The sequence below is a fragment of the Miscanthus floridulus genome, chromosome 1 (assembly GCF_019320115.1).
Source record: "Miscanthus floridulus cultivar M001 chromosome 1, ASM1932011v1, whole genome shotgun sequence".
NCBI lineage: Eukaryota > Viridiplantae > Streptophyta > Magnoliopsida > Poales > Poaceae > Miscanthus > Miscanthus floridulus.
The window spans coordinates 141,151,281-141,173,258 of NC_089580.1; positions in this window are offsets into that span (position 1 = coordinate 141,151,281).

Sequence of the window (21,978 nt, forward strand, 5' to 3'; positions counted from 1 at the left end):
GCAGTTAGTTCTTTACTGAGCCCTCGGCCTTGGCTAGCCCATAGTCCATAACATCGAGTGCGGAGCCCGTGGACGTGTAGGAGGAATAGGCGTGACCAAGGAACCACAGCCGGCCACCCATAATGCAGAGCACGGAGCCCGTGGCACGTGTAGGGAGAGATCAGAGACGGGGTTTTTCCCATAGAGAACGGAACAGAACATATGCTGCTTGCTGATCGGTGAAATATCATAGAGATTTGGAGAAAAATGTTCGGTGATCTAGAGAAACATGTTTGGCAAAACACGTTGGCGGTTTGGAGAAAACGAGTTCAGTGATTGGGAGAAGACGTGTTCGGTGAAAACCGTTCGATGATCTGGAGAAAAGTGTTCGGCGATCTAGAGAAAACATGTTCGGCGATTTGAAGAAAACGTGTTCGGCTATTTTGGAGCAAACATGTTCGGCGATTTAGAGAAAACGTGTTCAGCGATTTGGAGAAAACCCGCTCGACGAAAACGTTGGAGATTTGGAGAAACATGGTCGGCGCAGTTATGGTGATTTCGTATTGGAGTTCGTTATGGAGTAGCGTAGAACTCAGTGACCGTAAGTGGAGATTAAACCGTAATGGAGAAAAAGTGGAGACAAATTATGGAGACAAAAACTTTTTATCATAAAGTGGAGAGTACATATCTAGAGCGTTTCAGGGATAGAAACATATGAGGTGCTCGATGTGCCATGAGTTGGGGACATTGATTCCGTCTAAGTCACATAGGCGATAAGACCCTGGTTGGGTAACCTCTTTGATGATGTAAGGCCCTTCCTAGGGGGAGGAGAGCTTGTGCATCCCTTCGGTTTTTTGTTTCCTATGGAGAATGACGTCACCAACAGCAAATGAACAACCTTTGATGTTGCGATTGTAGTACCTCCGCAAGCCTTCTCGATACTTGGCCATGCGGACGCAAGTGATTAAGCATTCTTCCTTGGCACTGTCGACGTCCTCTGTCCAAACAACTACGACTTGCTCTTCATCATAATTTTCCACTAGTAGTATGGCTTCTGAGCAGCAGACCAAGAAATATGGAGACACACCGGTGCTGCAACTAGCTTGAGTGCGTTGTCCCTAGACTATAGCTGGTAGCTACTTGAGCCATCTGCCCGAATGCTTTTCTTCTTTCTGATATAGCCTCTTTTTGAGGGCATCAAGGATCATGTCGTTTGCCCGTTCGACTTGGCCGTTGGCTCTAGGATGGGCAACGGAGACATATTTTACGGAGATGCACCGGTCTTCGCAGAAATCCCAAAAGTGATGACCAGTAAACATAGTTCCAAGGTCGGTGATGATGTTGTTCGGGAGACCGAATCTATGGATGATATTTTTGAAGAGCTCAACTGCTTTCTTTGCAGTAGCTAAGATGAGCAGTTTATACTCAATCCACTTGGAGAACTTGTTGATGGAAGATGTATATGTACCGGAAACCACCTAGCGCTGGCATGAAAGGCCCAATCATATGCAGTCCCCAGCATGCGAAGGGCCAGGAAGCTAGAATGGTCTATAGCTCTTATGCCGACACGTGTATTTGCTTGGCGAAAAATTGGCATCCTTCACATCGTTAGACGAGGTCCTCTACATCAGAGATGATCGTGGGCCAATAAAAACTAGCTTGGAAAGCTTTGCCGATCAATGTTCTCATGGCCGCGTGGTTGCCACAGGAACCAGAGTGAATTTTGAGAAGTAGCTTCACTCTGTCTTCTTGGGTGATGCATTTTTGCAGTATCCCTTCCTTGGCACTTTTCCTCATCAAGTTGTCATCCACCAGCATGTAATGCTTGCTTCGACGGATTAGGCATTCGGTTTCAGTCTTATCGGCGGGTACTTCGGTGCTGGACAAGTACTTGATGAACTGTTCTCTCCAATCAGCTTTCGGTAAAGGTACCGTAAGTACCAGCTGCTCGGCGGGGGGAACTTCCTGAATTTCCTTATCTTCCTTAATGGATGGTGCCAGAAGATCTTGAATGAAGACCCCCAGTAGAATCATGGCGCAGGAGGAGACTAACTTGGATAGGTAATCGGCAAGCTGATTTTGATCGTGTACCACGTGGTGGTACTCGATACCGTAAAACTTCCCTTCAAGCTTCCTGGTTTTGGCGCAATATGCATCCATCTTTTCACTAGAGAAAGACCAGTCTTTGTTGAGCTGGTTGATGACCAGTGTGGAGTCCTCATATACCATCATGCATTTGACGCTAAGCTCAATGGCTATACAGAGTCTGTGGAGACATGCTTCATATTTGATGGCATTGTTGTAGGCCGGAAAGTGTATCTAGAGAATGTATTGGAGCTTATCCTTGGTCGATGTAATGAACAGAATGCCCGCACCAGCACCGTTGATGTTAAGGGCGCCGTCGAAGTACATCACCTAGTGCTTGGGCCAGGTGGCGGTGATGGGCTCTTGGATCTTGGTCCACCCAGTGATGAAATCAGCAAGCGCTTGAGACTTGATGGTAGGCCTGTTCTGAATTCAATGGAGTAAGTGCCAAGCTCAACAACCCACTTGATGATACGGCTGTTGGCCTCTTTGTTGTGGAGGATGTCCCCTAGAGGGAACTCAGTGACCACATCGATCTTGTAATATTTGAAGTAGTGACAAAGCTTGCGTGAAGTAATTAGGACGGTGTATAGCAGCTTCTGGACCTGAGGATAATGAGTCTTGGGCTCATTAAGAACCTCGCTGATGAAATATATCGGACGTTGCACCTTATAGGCGTTCCTGACCTCCTCACGTTTGACCACAATGGTTGTGCTGACGATGCGAGAAGTAGCAGCGATGTAGATCAGGAGAGTTTCATCTGGCCGTGGCGTCGTCATGATTGGAGGCTTTGTTAGGAACAACTTGAGCTGCTCGAAGGCTGTGTCTGCCTCCTCTGACCAGGAAAAATGCTCAAAGGCCTTGAGGAGTTTCAAGAATGGTAGCCCTTTTTCATCGAGGCGCGATATGAAGTGGCTTAAAGCAACCATGTAGCCTATAAGCTTCTGTATATCCTTGACGCATGTTGGCCGTTTCATATTTGATGTAGACAAGGCCCGATCTTCCAAAAGGTATGATAGCATCGATTGGTGGAGACTCAACGTTCATGATCTAGGCTTCGAACCAAGATTGATTCGGACCCCACAACCGTTACACCACTCCTCCGTTGGTTATCAACCACGCGAACGTGATTGACCTCGGTAAGAAGGCTTTCCTGCAAGCGAATCAAGAACACAAACAAGAACGAGATGAATGCAATCTGAAATTGGAAATAAATATGAGGCTTATAAAAATGAGAAGGAGTTCAAGTCTTTATTTGAAAGGACTAATCGCCATAGGCGAACAAGATCAAGAACTAGGGCCCTGGTTCACAGCAAGCAGCCTTGATAGGATGGTTGCAGCAAAACGATATCTGTTTCACAAGGAAATCAAGAACTAAATAAAATCTAAACCCTAAGGAGAGAGATGGCTATTATTTATAAAGTCTTGGGCATCACCCCCTAGACGCGCCCCCTAATGGGCCCAAACACGATACACGGTCCAACGAACCAAAAGACGGTATTGTAGCACCCTGGTAGATTCTAGACACCAACTTGTTTTGACGATTCCTGTTGATTCCGTAGGTCTTTTGATGTGAAACCACTTGGATTGTCTTCCTCATCAAATTATCTTTCCAACCATATGTGGATCATTGAAAACGGAGTCCGGATGTGTCCTGGGTGATCAGTTTAAGGCAGACTGGTCCTGGAGGCTGAGGCAGACTCGAACTTGAATTGCTTTGGGCCTCCACCTTGGGGATCCGAGCCGAATTAGCCTCGGACCTCCTTCTTGACTTGGACACCCTTGATGGCCTTATACCCCTCCATACCATGCACCAAACATGGTCATATGCATGGGTGTCATGTCCTCATCATCCTCCCCTTCTTCACGAAAAGCCGTCCTCGGCGTCAATTGTGCTTGAAACTGATCCTGCACAACATAAAGGAGAACGGGGTTGCGAAGACAAAGGGAACTAAAATAACTGTGAGAAGAAACATGACCATGTTTTCAAGTTTCTAGCTTGTCATCTCGCATAAAAATTTCAGCAAGCATGTAGACTCCATGATCCGAATGCACACGATGTATGTCAACACTATCCTGCAAAAGATTAGAACTAACCAAAGGCAATGCAGGAATAGATGGTCTAGCAGACATAGGTAGCAACCAACAATGCTCCCCTTCTTAGAAGTGAACTTGTTTCTTTGAGGAACATGAGAAAATGTTTGTATTATTATGGCTGCCCTCTAAATGATCATAATCTTGTACAACAAAAGGAGAATTCATATTACTACGAACATATACTCGATGTATCATATATTGTCCTTTGTTGTTATATTTGCCAATAACATGATATGTGTGTTTAGAAAACCAAGGCAAATCAGCATATTTAAAAAGGCTCTCCTCTAAACAATCTAGGTTACACAAAACATCAAATTCAATGTAACCCAAAGTATGTAAAGAAGACAACAGTTTGAACTCATCAGTTTTAGTAGCAATATGAATAATATGTTTATTTTCAGCACAAGTGACTGGTTCCAAAACATGTAAAACTAAAGCATCATCAACCAATTCATCTTTATCACAAGGAACATCAAGCAAATTATCATGGGACAAAGATAAATCAAGAGAGGGTTCCACTAACAATTGCTCTATGATAGCATGGTTTGTGGAAAAAATTAGTACATTAAAACAATTCTCACCTTTCGTGAGTGTAGCACCATGGGTATTACCTGTATTTTTAGCAGGAGTAATAGGTGCATTGTGTAGTGATGGTTCTGAATTTGCATTTGAGGTTGTGAGCTCCTCATTTTCTTCCATGTCATCCTCTCGCTTATGTACATTATCCTGTAGAAGGTTAGTCATAGCAAGAGGAATAATAACAGACTCTTCCTATAAATAGTGCACCTCAGAATATGAAGTCAAAACAGGAGGTGGATTAACAAAGGTTTCTCACATAAGGAGTTTCATATGATTTCAAGTTTGAGGTTTATCAGAAGGATCTAAAGACTCCCACCATGATAAAGCAGAATGTCGCAAAACACCAGCTGCATTTGTTACCTTTCTCCTTAGACACATAAAGCGAGTAGTAAATATGTTATCTATGGCAAATTCCCACTCCATGTACTCATCAACACCTATACCATCATAAGTTGGTGGATATAAACAACCTGTCATTGTTAGAAGACAATAAAAGACAACACAAAAGTATTATCCCTATCAACTACTTAGGTTGTGGACAAGAAAAAACAAGGCACTCAACTCTCAAGCGTCTTACCACGGTCTTACAAGTGTTCTTACCAAAGCAATAGGCGGTGCAATCGGTTGGTGACTGTGATACCGTTGTAGCTTGAGTGTAACAGTTGCAAGGCGAACCTGTACTTGGTTAGAAGAAAGTGGAGCTTGGATAGGCATAATATAGCAGCAAGGAATAGCAATATTCACAACTAAATAGCAAAATTGAATAAGTATCCCAAGTACTTGTCTTAGTTGCTGGCCTACTCACGTTCCAAGTACCAGATGTATCAAGTGATGTGAATAGCAGGAATATGATTAGGAACAAGGCAGAAATCAGCACACGCAAACACAGCTCAAATGGCGCTCTCTATGTGCTCCTCTAGATATTGTTCCACTTTTGCCCCTCTCTTTTTCTCTATTTTTGGGCTATCGTTGTTTTTTTGGGATTCTTTGACTTTTTTATTTTTATTTTTTTTAATTTTTTCTTCACTTAGGAGCACAAAAGAAGTAACCACATAAAATATGAGCTTAAACAAGTGAAAGGCGTGGCTTGTGAAAATTTCAGAAGATGTGCTCAAAATCGACAAAAAGCTTGTGACCACGAAAAGATGATCTTATGACTAGTTTTTGGCCAAAATAAAAATTTCCAAACCCAACAATGTGGGGGACGGACGAATCCAAAAAAAATTCTGATCGATTTTGATATATGGAACGTCGAAATCTGAGTTCATATGCAAAAACTAGACCAATTTTACGAACTAACTCCGAATTAGAGGATAAAACGGGAACAATGCGCGCAAAATTGGTCACGACAGCAAAGATTTGATGGTAACTGTGGTCGTCATAGCGGTGGTCATTGTGGTGTCAGTCATCGAGGTGGTCGTCGTAGCGGCATGTTGGGCAATGAGTGCTTGCATCCTTGTTGAAGTGCACATCGGCTTCCTCGGCGTCAGCGTACTGGTTGGTGGTCGTGATCATCTGCCAATCCCGGTAGGTGGCTTGCGGTTGAACTTGGAGCGAAGCTCATGGTGGTGGAGTCCTCGGATGAAGGCGGTGATGACCTCAACTTCCGTGATGTTGGGAATAGAGTTCCTTATCTCGAAAAAGCATCGGATGTAGCTACGGAGGAGCTCAAATGGCTTCTGGTTGATGCAGTTCAGACATGCTTGGAGCCCGGCCGAGTACATGTAGCCATGTAATTATCGGTGAAGACTTTTTTCAGCTCTTCCCAGGATCTGATGGAGTCCGTGGCAAGGCTTGTGAACCAGCTCATGGCGGTCGGCGTGAGCATGACGGGAAGATAATTCGCCATGACACTGGTATCACCTCCGGCGATGCAGACAGCAATGGCGTAAGCCTATAGCCACTATGTTGAATTCATCCTTCCTTCGTAGGGCTCGACCCTAGTGATTTTAAAACCATGGGGCCACTGAAGTGTTCGGAGTGCCCTTGTGAATGCTGGGGGCCCCTTGGGGTTGTCGGCGCCAACATCTACAGCATTGCCATTGGTGAGCGGTTTGAGAGCTCAGTCTAGGTTACCGTACACTTGCTCGTACTCCTGGCGGCGGCATACTTCTTCATGGCGACCGAAGCGGCGTTCGTCGATACGTCATCGTGCATCTTGGAGATTATTGAGGTGCACTCGGACGTCCTGGTCGACCTCCTGGTTGTGTTGGCGGTGATGTTCATTGCGGTTAACCCTGGCTTCGCCCTAGAGGGGTTGCCTGTCAGCGCGGTGCTGGTCGGTGAAGCGACTTTGGCGGGGATCGGTTCTTGTTGTAGCTGATCGGCGAATCGAAGTTGCGGAGTAAGAAGGTCTCTGATCCTGGCGGATCTCATTGACCTAGCAATGCGCCACTTTAAGCATTGCGGTGACCTTGGCAACCTTCGGTGTCTGCGGGAGCCGGGTGAGTTCATTGGCGGCCATGGCCAGGTTGGCGCTTGGAGTCTTGTAGACGTCGTGGCCGTCAACGCGGAGAAAATCGTCTTCAAGGTTGCGCTGGAGTGGCCTTCCTTATGAGTCAAGCTGCTGCTCGGCCCTCGTGAGGACAATCTCATTTGCTCGGTGCTTCACGCGGTTGATGTTCTAGTTCTCACGAGTGGCACGTTCCACCTCGGTTTCACCATTCTGAGGGGGACTATCGATGTTGACATTGAAGATTGCGCCGCCACGGAACGGAGGGGGATGAAGTAGCTTGGTGGTCGTTTTGACGACGATCTCCATAGAGCCCTAGGACTCAGAGTCTGGATTCTCCTCTAGGATGGTCTAGAGGGAAACTCTAGAGCATCGGCCAACGTGAAGCATGTTGACGATTGGTGGAGGTTGGTCGGCGATCTAGTCGGTGGGAGGATGGACATCTCCAACCTGGTTGACGAAACTTCCCCTTAGGGCATCTTGGTAAGCGGTGGTGGCGCTAGTGAACCCAAAGGGTAGGGCCATAGCCCCTAGAGTTTTCTGAGCAGCCTCCGATATATCTGAATTGGAGGGTGGTCGATGCTGAACCAAAGTGTCCAGAGCCGATTCAGCGATGGAGAGACAATCGACGAGCTTTAGACCAACCCGATCAATAGATGCGATCAGATCATCATTGTTGATCTACCTCCTCTGGTAGCGAGGAAGCAGGCGGCGAGTCATCGATGAAGGCAACATCAGAAGCGGTTCCGAGATCGGATCTATAGTCGCAGGTGCGGGGGTGATTGGCGCGGGATTGATCTACACTGGCTCGAGGAGCTCTCCGACTCTGTCAGCATTGATGATCCATGAGATGGATCCGACCATGAAAATTTGGCCAGGCTACGGGAGGGACGAAGAGCCTACAGAAAAAGCCATCTTGTTCGATAAGGAAACAACATGCAATCCCCTACCTGGCTCGCTAACTGTCGATAGAATATCGTCGGCAGTCCTCCGAGGGATATCCCACGAAGGTAGATTGATTTGCAGAGAAGCGTGTGATCAATAACAAGAAGGCAACAAAGACACATGAGTTAGACATGTTCAGGCCATCAGTATGACGTAATACCCTACTCCTGTGGTCTATTGGTTTGTATTAGCTATCGTATGATATTGCGTGTGTTTGGAGGGGGTCCCTGCCTGCCTTATATAGTTCGGGGGGTAGGGTTACAAGTCGGTTAGATCTGAGAGACAACTGGAAAGTAATAACAGATTACAGGAATCTTGGGATCAAACGTATCCTAATAGATCTCGTAGTATCTTCATGATACCTTCCTAGGTGTCTTGCAGGAGGCGCCGAGCAGAGTCGTGCCTCGCAAGGCTTCATCTTATGGGCTGGGCTGCCCCTGGGGTGCAACCCATGTGGTCTGCCGTGGGTATCCAGGGTCGTACCCCCACATCTCCACTCCATGATGAATAAAGTTTTTGTCGCCATAATTTGTCTCCACTATTTCTCCACTCTGGTTTAATCTCCATTTGCAGTCGCCTGCTCTAAGCTACTCCTTAACAAACTTTGGCAATTCTACGTGATCTCCATAAATACTCCTGAAAGGGTCAAGATGCCCAAGAGAGGGGTGAATTGGGCTAATTCTAAATTTCTTTGCAATAATTAAATCCTATGGTTAGCACAATTAACCCCTTGTGCCTAGAAAGTGTTTCTAATTGTTCTACCACACAAAAGACTTGCAACCTAAGTTCCAATCCTACTCTAGCATGGAAATTCTATGAATGTAAAGACAAGAATTGAATTGCTTAAAGTAAATGCTCAAAGTAAATGCTCAAAGTAAATCGAGAAGGAGGAACGCGGTGATGTTTTGCCGAGGTATCGGAGAGTCACCACTCCCCACTAGTCCTCATTGGAGCACCCGCGCAAGGGTGTAGCTCCCCCTTGATCCACGCAAGGATCAAGTGCTCTCTATGGGTTGATTCTTTGACACTCTGTCACGGTGAATCACCCACAACCGCTCACAACTTGAGTTAGGTCATCCACAAGCTCTCCGGATGATCACCAAGCTCCCAATCACCACCAAGCCATCTAGGTGATGGCGATCACCAAGAGTAACAAGCATGAACTCTCACTTGACCATGACAAGCCTAATGAAAAGGTGGATGCACACTTTGCTACTCTTGATCTTCACTAATGAGGGCTCTCTTTGGGATTCTCAAATCTCAATCACCTCACTAGGACCTTGCTCTTCTTGGCACTCTCTAAGGTGTTTCTCAGCTGTTGGAATGAGCAAAAGTACCCCCACACATGAGCGGAGGTTGTATTTATAACACCGGCTAAAAACGAACCAATATGTGCCTTTGTAGGGTGACCGGACGCTCTGGTCATGTTGACCGGACGCACCGGTTATGTTGACCGAACGCACCGGTCAGTACACCCCAAACTCCAGTGGTTAAGTGTTGACCGGATGCATCCGATCACATTTTCCCCTAACTGGAACCTTACTGATGTCGACCGGACTCTGGACCCCTAGCGTCTAATCACATGCTGAGCAGCGTCCGGTCAGTAGCCGAAACCTAATCAGCGTCCAGTCAGTATTAACTAGACCCATCTGATCAGGATTCTCCCTCTCTAGGACCTTACTGGAGTTGACCGGACGCTGGCTCTCAGCATCCGGTGACTTGACCTTGTAGTGTCCGGTCACTTCCAGACGCTTTCACCTTGGTCAAATAAACTGACCGGACCCTAAGCCAGCGTCCGGTCACACCGGAGCCAGCGTCCGGTCAGTATTTGACCCTCCATTCACTTCCAACTCTCAAACATATGTGAATGAAGTTTTCTCCATTGGATCAAAGGGCTGTTATGGAGCTACCTAGTGCTAGTTTTAACAAGTGTGCACCACACCTAACTCACTAGACTCACCTAGGTCAAGCTACCCATTCATACGCCCCTTAATAGTACAACCAAAGGAAAAACAAAGTCCTAAACTACTCTAAGTGTCTCTCCAACTCCAATCGACACTTAGAACTAGTCCATCCTTAACCTTGTCATTCATCCTTTGAAAACCAAAATGATTTCCATCGTAGGGGCATGACAACCTTGATTGCCCATTCGATCTCCATTACCGTGACCTAACTTAATTGTTTCTACAAAACACACGTTATTCACAGTAATCACGTATTGTCATTAATCACCGAAACCCAACTAGGGGCCTAGATGCTTTCAACTCCGTCATGATTTCTCCATACTAAAATATCTCTAAGATATTTTGGCAACCATTGAGCAGCACACGTTCCGCTCTGTGTTCTATGGAGAAGACCCAGTCTCTGATCTCTCCCTACATGTGCTACGAGCTCCATGCTCTGCCTTATGGGTGGTCGACTAATGTTCCTCGGTCACATCTATTCCTCCTACACGTGCACGGGCTTTGCGCTCAATGTTATGGAATATGGGCTAGCCAAGGCCAAGCGTCCAGTAACGAACTAACTGCTCGAAACGCTACTTATACCACGTATAATTGCATTAGGGTTAACAATACATCTATTTTTCACCGAAAGTGCTAGCAAACTGCATAGACATGCATACAACGTCTACTTACAACATTTATACAAATATATAAATGTTTGTTTATGCCCTTGTGCATTTAACTCTCCTCTCTAGTTGTTACATATAGGTTTCCTCTCCACTATGGTCATTGCGCTTGGCCCTCACCGTCTCCCTCACCGAATAGATCGACATCGCTGGCCAGCATCTTCACCGTGTCCTCCACCTCATCCTTCAGCTGCTCCTACTTTGTCGCACCTGTCCCTCTAGCGAATCCAGCCCCTATCGCTTGAAGATTGATCGTAGGGTAATGAGACCAGACCACCACTAGGGCATGCGTCATGACGGAGACAGTGGTGTCACAGTTGAAGCTCTTGAAGTTCTCCCATGCCGCCTTACACCTATCAATGATGGTGTTCGGACATGGTGGCCTATCATTAGGCTAAGGAGCTGCCTCCATGTCGATGCAGTCAAGCACCGGCATGACTTCGGCCACCACGGCATTGAGTTTCCCCCACTAGGTTTATGCTTCCTGCTCCAGCACGTCGAACTATGCCTTGGTCCTTCAGTGGTATTCTATAGACACCACAGGGATCCGTCAAACAAAGCAATCACTTCAGCAGTAACTCCGACCATGAACTACTCACCATTCAGCTCCTCGGCCAGTTTCTCCGCTCACCCAGATGCCTTCTCCTTCTCCTTTTGGAGTTGACTGATGACCTGATGCAACTGGCCAAGCTTTGCATCTTGCTCTACAAAAAGTGATGATCATCAGCAACATCTAGTTTTTTGGCAATACAGAACAAGTTCACCGATCCACAGTACCTTCCTTCTGTTCGAAGACGCTTCTTAGCTGCTTGGAGTTGCACTCCAGCTACTTGGAGTTGTACCTCAGCTACTCGGGAATAGTTGTCAGCTACTCGGATAAGGCCCCCTTCTAGTACTCTAGGTCCCTCACGTTTGATTTGGCAAGATTCCTTTCGCGCTGGGCCCTCTAGATGTTTTTCTCCATCAGCTTCACCGCCTCCTTTAGCTTCGCATTCTCCTAGGTGAGGGTCTCCATCCTCTTGATTAGCTGCTGCTATTGTTCGGCAGTTCATGCTATTCCCTACAACAGCACCAAGATTATAAATAACCCTATTCTCCAATGCCAAAGACAGACATCGCCGATGCAATACTAACCTTGATCTGCTTCATGGTTATGGAAAGGGTGGACTCTAGCCTCGTCACCTTCCTAGTGGTGCCCTCCTCTTCCATGACCACCACTTCATCGCCTCGCTTGTGGAGGATCTAGATGGCTTGAGGTCGTGGTTCTTCACGCTCAATCTCCTTGACCTCGTCCTCTTCCTCCATAGCCGATGGCACTCCCTGGGAGCTCAGTGGCCGCATAGAGCGTCCGACCACGCCCTGCGACATCCGCTTGCTCCTCCGGCACTACTGGCCTCTCCATCCTAGACTCTAGCATGGCGTTGGTAGCTCCAGCCTCTGCCTCCGAAGACCTGGTGGCTCTCGCCATTGCTCCTGGCGTTGCCGCTGACTCAACCGACGTCGTCGCCAACCGCTCTCCACCTTCAACTCCACTGGCAGCGGTGGTCAACTCATTTGCAAACCGCTAAGCACCCGGGGACTCTAGGATGGAGTCCACCGGCATGGTCTCCATGCCAAAAATAGCCCTCGGCTGCCGCCAGTCTGGCCTGATGGATTCAGGTCCTCCGCACGCCCCAGTCTACATCAGATCAGCTCATCAATCACCGCAACTATAAAGATCGAACAACACACAATTCCAAGGCAAAAATACTTACACATGAGCTTCCTGGTAGACGGTCCTAAATCGGTGCTACCTCCCCAAGCATCTTGGCACCACTCTAGGGTCAACCCGCGTGTCCTGGACTGAAGGCGTGGCCCCCGCCATCGACGTCTTCTCTGCCTATTGCTCGGGGACTCCTTCCCCTCCCTCCAATTGCACCTCTGCACACATGTTGCATGGTGATGCTTCAGTGCTTGGAGGGGGGCTACTAGAGCCCCATCATTGTTCGACCACTCGGACATCATCGCCCTCTGTGTCTGAGTGGTCTAATCGCCGCCAAGCGAGATGCCGCCCGGCTTGCGGGGGGCTACACCCATTGTTTTCCTCTTCTTTTGGGTCAGCTCATCTCTCGCTGCCCTTTTCCCCTAGAATTTCTCCGACACCTGAGGGGTGGACTCTCCTTCCGGCCAGCACCTTCACCTTCAGACTCTGATGAGGCACTAACAACACCTTCCTCTGGCAGAGTGGTCAGCCAAGCATCCACTGCCTTTGGCCAGTCGCTCCTCGACACGCTTGAGAAGTACGCCGCCCGTTCCTGCAAATGGATCTTTCCACAAATGAATTAGTCCACTGCTCGGCATGACACAGGATAAAAAAATAAAAACACCAGGACCAACAGTCGAGATTTTTACCTAAGGAGGTGGGTTCATGTAGTTGAAGGCTTTCGGCTGCCCTGGCACGCTATATGGCGTGTTTGGAGTGAATAGCTTAGTGGCCTGGCATAGCATGGCCTCTTTCGTCAGCCTCTTTGTTCTCTCCTAGGTGCCATTAGTATCCCCCTTAAAGTCAAAACCCATGTGGGCCCTCTCCTTGTAGGGCTGGACGCGGCGCACTATAAAGCTCACCGCAACCACCACTCCATTCATCTTCATACCCCTTATTAACTCCAGGAGCTCCTTCACCAGATCCATGTCAGCGCTGGTCGGTTTCTCTAACCAGCTCCTCTGGTTCTCTGAAACCTGGTCGATGTCACATCTAATGGCAGGGTGACTCTGCTTCATATAGAACCACCTGGCGTTCCACCCCTTTCGCGAGGTATTCAGCGGCACTGTAATGTACTCGCCCGCATCCCTTCACGGAGCTATAGATACACACTGCCAACCACCTTGGAACCACTGCCGCCCTTCTTCTTTAGCTAGAACAGGTGTCAGAAAAGATTGAAGTGGGGAAGAATGCCAAGATATGCCTCGTAGAAATGAATAAAAATATAGATGTGCAAGATGGTGTTGGGATGCAGATTGCACAGGCTCACTCCCTAATACTCCAACAGGTCACACAAGAAAGGATGAATAGGAAGTCCTAATCTGCACTAGGAATAATCTTCAAATACTACGACTTTGTCGGTGTGTGGCATTGGATAGGGCTCACCGTCGGCCAGACGCCATCCGACGGTGACTCGCTCAGAGAGAACACTCGCCGGCACCATCTCGTTGAGCTCCATCTCCCCCATCAGGGATGATACCCACTCCTTGTCACAGCTTGTCCTGGTGGCCGCCTTCTTCGGGTTACCACCTCCCCTCTTCGGTGCCATCTCTCAGATCTAGATTGGGATTGGCGACGGAAGCGCATGTGAATGTGGATGGGGAGCGCAAAGGCTAAAGAGGAAGATGAAGTGCCAAAGTGGCAAAGGTGGGAGCACGGAGTGCGGTGGTGCAGTTATAAAGAAATCGTACCCACTTTTCACATTCAAGGGTTTTTGGGAAACCACACCATGATTTACGTCTTTTTGAATTCCCTGAAGTAGTGTGGTGGGCCGTTATCTAGGCTTCCACGCAACTGCAGCCCATATCACCCATTTTTTGTTGCAACTTGGAATTGCACACCGAATATTCGCTGACTTCTCTGCAATACAATCAAGGCTCAGTAACTTCTACTATACAGCCATTACTCTGGTTTTTTCTCCACAATTTGATTTCTCTGAGATTTCCACTTGTGGCTCAGTTACTACATCATCACTATGACTTGGTTCCTCACCACACTAGGGACTTTCTTCTGGTTACTATTGTTTCTGACCCTAGCACCACGTGACCATGTCACCCACTGTCAGGCTCGGGGACTAAGTGGGCATACTTCACCTTGCGGTGAATGTGTGTTTCTCATTTTAGGGCTCCTCACAGGGACTGGCTGCTTGCTTGGCTAGTCTTCTACTTTTGACCCTAGCACCATGTGACTACGTCACCTATCAAGCTCGGGGACTAAGTGGGCACACTTCACCTTGCGGTGAGTGTGTTTGCTTTAATCTAGAAGACTCCGTGCCTCCTAAAGTTGAAGAAGACTATCTACCTTTCTCGTGGTCGGACTCTAAGTGGACACACTTGGTCCACTATGAGGAAATTTTTGATTTTGAACTTGAGCTCCTTACATCCTTGTGGCAAGCCTCACTTGGGTAAGCTCATGCTCAGCCGGACAGTTAAGCTGATCGGCTACGGTCCACAACTGCTCAACGATTCATTATGGTGGTCAGACCATGAGTCTGACTGCTCGGCTTTGTTTACACCCACTCGGACAAGCTCAAGATGGCATTGTACAATAGATACAAGGTGCTCAGGGACTAGCTGTGGAGGGTACGACCTCGGATACCCATGGTAGACTACATGGGCTGCGCTCCTAGGGGCGGTCCAGCCCACAAGATGAAGGCCTACGGTGCACGGCACTGCTTAGTGTGCATCGCAAGACATCAAGAATGATATCCTAAAGATACTACGAGATATGTTAGGATACATTTGATCCTATGATTCCTGTAATCTGTTATTACTTTCTGGTTATCTCCTAGATCTAACCGACTTGTAACCCTACCTCCGGCCTATATAAGGTGGGCAGGGACCCCCTCAAAACACACGCAACATCATATAAAGCCAATACAATCCAATAGACCATAGGAGTAGGGTATTACATCGCGCTGATGGCCCGAACCTGTCTAACTCTTGTGTCTCTGTTGCCTTCTTGTTCTTGATTACACGCATCTCTACCGATCAATCTATCTTCGTGGGATACCCCTCGGAGGACTGCCGATGATATTCTATTGACAAAGTCTAATGGTGGTTTCATTGTTCATGAAAAATAGGTTTTACCATGTTCTTCTCAGCTTGCGCGAAAGGTCCTAATGGCTAGAGGGGGTGAATAGCCTATTAAAAATTTCTACAACAACACTAAGACAAATGATTAGTCAATAAGATGGTGAAGCGAATTTTGCGCTAGCACTATACTTGGGGTTGCAAGCCACCTACCCAATTCTATTTGTATAGTCTCTATCCACACAATGGCTATGTCACTACACTAAGTTAGTGTGTTCTCAAAAGCTAACTAAAGAGTCACGCTAACCAAAACTAACAAGCTCTCAAGACTAGCTACACTAAAGAGCTTGACAACTAGTTTGCGGTAATATAAAGAGATAGAGCAAGATGGTTATACCGCCAAGTTAAGGAATGAACTAATCAATCACAAGAATCAATATCAATGAAGACCAATCACCTCGGAATCAAATGATAACACAATGATTTTTTACCAAGGTTCACTTGCTTGCCGGCAAGCTAGTCCTCGTTGTGGCGATTCACTCACTTGGAGGTTCACGCGCTGATTGGCATCACCCACCAAACCCTCAATAGGGTGCCGCACAACCAACACAAGATGAGGATCACATAAGCCACGAGCAATTTACTAGAGTACCTTTCGGCTCTCCACTGCGGAAAGGTCAAGAACCCCTCACAATCACCATGATCGGAGCCGGAGACAATCACCCACCTCCACTCGACGATCCTCGCTGCTCCAAGCCATCTAGGTGGCGGCAACCACCAAGAGTAACAAGTGAATCCCATAGCAAAACACGAACACCAAGTGCCTCTAGATGCAAACACTCAAGCAATGCACTTGGATTCACTCCCAATCTCACAAAGATGATGGATCAATGATGGAGATGAGTGGGAGGGCTTTGACTAAGCTCACAAGGTTGCTATGTTAATGCAAATGGCCAAGAGAGTGAGCTTGAGACTACCATGGGGCTTAAATAGAGAACCCCCACGAATAGAGCCGTTGGCTCCTTAGTCCACTAAAAACAGGGCGACCAGACGTGCCGGTCAAAACGATTAGACGTAGGACCCCAGCATCCGGTTGCGCGATGCCGCCACATGGCCCCTGCTTCAAATGCTGATCGTCCGATCTCAACGGTCATCAGTGCACTTAAGTTGTGACCGGACGCTCTACAGTGTAGGACAGCACCCAGGACCCCATGTCCGATCACTTCTAGTAAGATTCCACTTGCGACCAGACGCGTATGGTCATGCCCGACTGGACGTAGGACCCCAGCGTCCATTTAGTTCCAGTAAGCATCTAGAGATGAAAATTCATGACAAGACATGTCCGGTCGATCACGATCGGACATAGCATCAGCGTCGAGTCCTTTCTCCTCTTCTCTGTGTTGCCACGTCAGTGGGACCAGATGCTGAACAGTGTTTAGCTAGAGTCCAGTCGCCTACGTCTGGTCAAGAGACCGAGCGTGGCCTTCACTACATGCCACTGACCAGACGCAGGACCCAGCGTCCGATCACTGCGTGACCAGCGTTCGGTGCACTCTATGAAACCCTGTATTTTCTGTATAGGGCGCCGGTGGCACCGTTGGACTGTTCACACTCCACCAGTGAAGTTTAGAACCCTTGCTCAAATGTGCCAACCACCAAGTGTATCACCTTATGCACATGTGTTAGCATTTTTTCACAAATGTTTTCAAGGGTGTTAGCACTCCACTAGATCCTAAATGCATATGCAATGAGTTAGAGCATCTAGTGGCACTTTGAAAAAACATTTTGATACGAGTTTCACCCCTCTTAATAGTACAGCTATCAATCCTAAATGTGATCACACTCTCTAAGTGTCTCGATCACTAAACCAAAAAACTACTAACAATTTCACCTTTGCCTTGAGCTTTTTGTTTTTCTTTCTTCTTTTCCAAGTCCAAGCATTTGATCATCACGATGCCATCACCAGTATCATGTCATGATCTTCATTTGCTTCATCACTTGGAGGAGTGCTACCTATCTCATAATCACTTTGATAAACTAGGTTAGCACTAAGGGTTTCATTAATTCACCAAAACCAAACTAGAGCTTTCAATCTCCCTCTTTTTGGTAATTGATGACAACCCTTTCATAAAGATATGAACCAGATTGTTGGTTAACTTGATTGCACTCTCATTGTCACATAGCAATCACACTTTCTTGAACTTGATTCCAAAGTCACTCAAAGTGGACTTCATCCAAAGTATTTGTGCACAACAACTACCGGCGGATATGTATTCGGCTTCGATGGTTGATAATGCAACACTATTTTGCTTCTTTGATGATCATGAAACAAGTGATCTTCTCAACAATTGACATGTGCCCGAGGTACTCTTCCTTTCAACCTTGCATCTCGCATAATCTGAGTCAGAGTAACCAACTAGCTCAAACTTTGCCCCTTTGGGATACCACAAACCAACATTTTATGTATGCTTCAAGTACCTCAATATTCTCTTAGTAACCTTCAAATGACTTTCTCTTGGTGAGGCTTGAAATCTTGCACACATGCACACACTAAACATGACATCCAGCCTTGATGTGGTCACATGGAGTAGGCCTCCAATCATAGACCGATATAATTTTTGATCCACCATATTACCATTTGCATCACTATCTAAGTTGCCATTTGTTCCCATTGGTGTACAAATGGCTTCGCTATCACTCATGCCAAACTTCTTGATCATGTCCTTGATATACTTACCTTGACTTACAAATATACCATTCTTCAATTGCTTGATTTGAAGACCAAGGAAGTAACTTAACTCATTAGCCATCATCTTTCCAAATTCTTCACAAAAGTCTGGATTGGTTGATCCAAATATAATGTCATCAACATAGATTTGCAACACAAATAAATCTTTTCCAATCTTCTTGATAAAAGAGTGGTGTCAACCTTGCCCATCATAAACCCTTTAGAGAGTAGGAAGTCCCTCAATCTCTCATACCATGCTCTAGGTGCTTGCTTCAAGCCATACAATGCCTTCTTCAACTTGTACACATGGTCAGGCTTCTTGTCATCTTCAAAGCCGGGAGGTTGCTCAACATATACTCATTCATTGATGTAACCATTGAGAAATGCACTCTTAACATCCATTTGATAGAGTTTGATGTTGTGGGCACAAGAATGGGCTAGCAAGATTCTAATTGCTTCCAATCTAGCAACCAGGGCATATGTTTCTCCAAACTCAAGACCTTCAACTTTTGTATAGCCTTGTGCTACTAATCTTGCTTTGTTCCTTACCACTATCCCATCTTGATCTTGCTTGTTTCTAAAGACCCATTTGGTTCCAATCACATTATGTCCCTTTGGTCTCTCTACTAATTCCCATACTTGATTTCTTGTGAAGTTATTCAATTCTTCATGCATAGCATTCACCCAATCAACATCCTTCAATGCTTCATCTATATTCTTAGGTTCTATGGATGATACAAATGAGAAATGCTCATAAAATGAAGCTAATCTTGATCTAGTTTGCACACCTCTTGAAATATCACCAATGATAGTGTCCAATGGATGATCCCTTGCAATATTTGTTGGTTGGAGGATTGGAAGTTGATTGCTTGCACTTGCTAGATCATTGGGTTGAGATGATGCACTAGCCACTTGATCTAGTTCATTATCATGAGAACCACTTGTACTAGCTTGATTTGTATCATCTTGTACATTTGAGTTAGAGAGCACTTGCACTTGATCATCTTCATCATCATTCACTTGCCTATGCCTCAATTCACCAACATCCATATTCTTCATGGCATTTGAAAGTTGAATGCCTCTAACATCTTCTAAGTTCTCATTTTCTTCATGTGAACCCTTGGTTTCATCAAATTCAACATCATGAACTTCCTCAAGAGTACCACTATCCAAATTCCAAACTCCATATGCTTTGCTAGTAGTTGAGTATCCAAGTAGGAATCCTTCATCATATTTCTTGTCAAACTTGCCCAATCTAGTGCCTTTCTTAAAGATATAGCATTTGCAACCAAAGACCTGAAAATATGCAATGTTGGGCTTTCTACCATTCAAGAGCCCATATGGTGTCTTCTTTTTCAATGGGTGACAATAGAGGCGGTTGCTACAATAGCAAGCCGTGTTGATTGTTTTAGCCCAAAAAGATTGACTCACATTATACTCACTAAGCATAGATCTTGCCATATCAATGAGTGTTCTATTTTTCCTCTCAACAAGGCCATTTGATTGTGGAGTGTACTTGGCCGAGAATTGATGGCTAATTCCAAATTCATCACACAACTCATCAATTCTAGTGTTCTTGAACTCACTACAATTGTCACTTCTAACTCTCTTGATGGTTGTTTCAAACTCATTGTGAATGCCCTTGATAAATGATTTGAATATTGCAAACACATCACTTTTGTCCACTAGAAAGAATACCCAAGTGTATCTAGTGTTATCATCCACTATCACAAAGTCATATTTGTTTCCACCGATGCTAGTGTATTGTGTTGACCCAAACAAATCCATGTGCAATAACTCAAAGGCTTTACTAGTGCTCATCATGCTTTTCTTAGGATGGGTGTTTCCAACTTGTTTGCCGGCTTGACAAGAGCTACAAAGCTTATCCTTCTCAAACACAACATCTTTCAAGCCTCTAACCAAGTCATGCTTAACTAATCTATTCAAATATTTCATTCCAACATGACCAAGCCTTCTATGCCATAACCAACCCATGCTAGACTTAGTGAACAAACATGTAGATAATTTAGCTTCACTAACATTGAAATCAACCAAGTATAGATTCTCATATCTAAAGCCTTTGAAGATCAAGTTAGAGCCATCTACACTTATGATCTCTACATCATCTACCTCAAATATGCATTTGAATCCAAGATCACATAATTGAGCCATGGATAGCAAGTTGAAGTTTAAGCTTTCTACTAGCAACACATTGGAAATGCTCATGTCATTGGATATTACAATCTTACCAAGCCCTTTGACCTTGCCTTTGCCATTGTCACCAAATGTGATACTATCATAACCATCATTACCATTGGTGTTGATTGAGTTGAACATTCTTGCATCACTGGTCATGTGTTGAGTGCACCCACTATCAAGAACCCAATGCCTTCCTCCGGCTTTGTAATTGACCTACAAAAGAAGATCAATTCTTTTTAGGTACCCAAACTTGCTTGGGTCCTTGAAGGTTAGTCACTAAGCTCTTTGGTACTCAAATGGCTTTCTTCTTTGAGCCCATCCATGGTGCACCAATGAATTTAGCCTTTACACCATTTGCACCCTTGGTAAGTACATAGAAAGAATCAAGCTTAATCGAGGATACATTAGCTTGCGACTTCTTTTTCATGCACTTTTGCTCTACATGACCAACTTGCTTGCAACTAGTGTAAAACCGATCATTGTTCTTCACAAAACTAGTCTTGTGAGGAGCAAAGGTCGCCTTGCCTTTCTTGGGGGTATAGCCCAATCTCTCTTCATAGAGAGAAGCTCTTTGGCTACCCAAGCACATAAGCAAGCGGTCCTCACCACCATAGGCCTTAGCCAAGGAGTGAGTGAGCTTATTGACCTCCTTCTTAAGGGTCTCATTCTCAACCATTAGTGAGGCATCACAAGTGAAACCATCACTACTAGATGAGGTGGAAGTAGAAATGCTACAAGAAGGGTTAGTGGGAGCAACAATGATAGGCTTATATAATGATTCATCAATTATATCACAAATTAAGCCTACATCACATGTCTCAACATGCTTCTTCTCATTTTGTTCATTAGGCAAAGAGGAATGAGCCTTTTCAAGCTTCTTGTGAGCCTTGCCAAGCTTCTCATAGGCTTCCTTTATCCTCTCATGAGATCCTTTGAGCTCATCAAAGGCTTTCTTAAGGGCTTTTATTTCCTTATGCAAGCTTTTGCATTCCCTTCTCTTAATGTCAAAGTGTTCTTTAGCATCATCTAGCATGTCATGTAGTTCATCCTTAGTTGGTTCATCATCATCACTATCACTTTCATTTTTACTTTCATTATCATGTTCCTCGTCACTTTGTATCATCATAAGTTTGTACCTTAGTGACCTTAGCCATGAAGCATGATGGAGTGTCGAAGAGAGAAGGCTTCTCATTGATAGCAATGCTTGCAAGTGCCTTCTTCTTGGTGGTCTTGTCATCATCACTATCATCATTGCTTGAGGAAGCATCACTATCCCAAGTGACCACATATGAACCACCCTTCTTCTTTTTGAAGGTCATCTTGTCCTTCTTCTCTTTCTTTTCCTTCTTGTTCTTCTTCTTGTTCTTCTTGTCATCATCATTGTCACTATTGTATGGGCATTGAGCAACACGATGATCCTTTCTACCACACTTGAAGCACCTCATTGTTTCATCCTTGTTCTTTGATGATGACTTCTTCCTTCTTGCACGATAGCCCTTCTTCACCATTAAT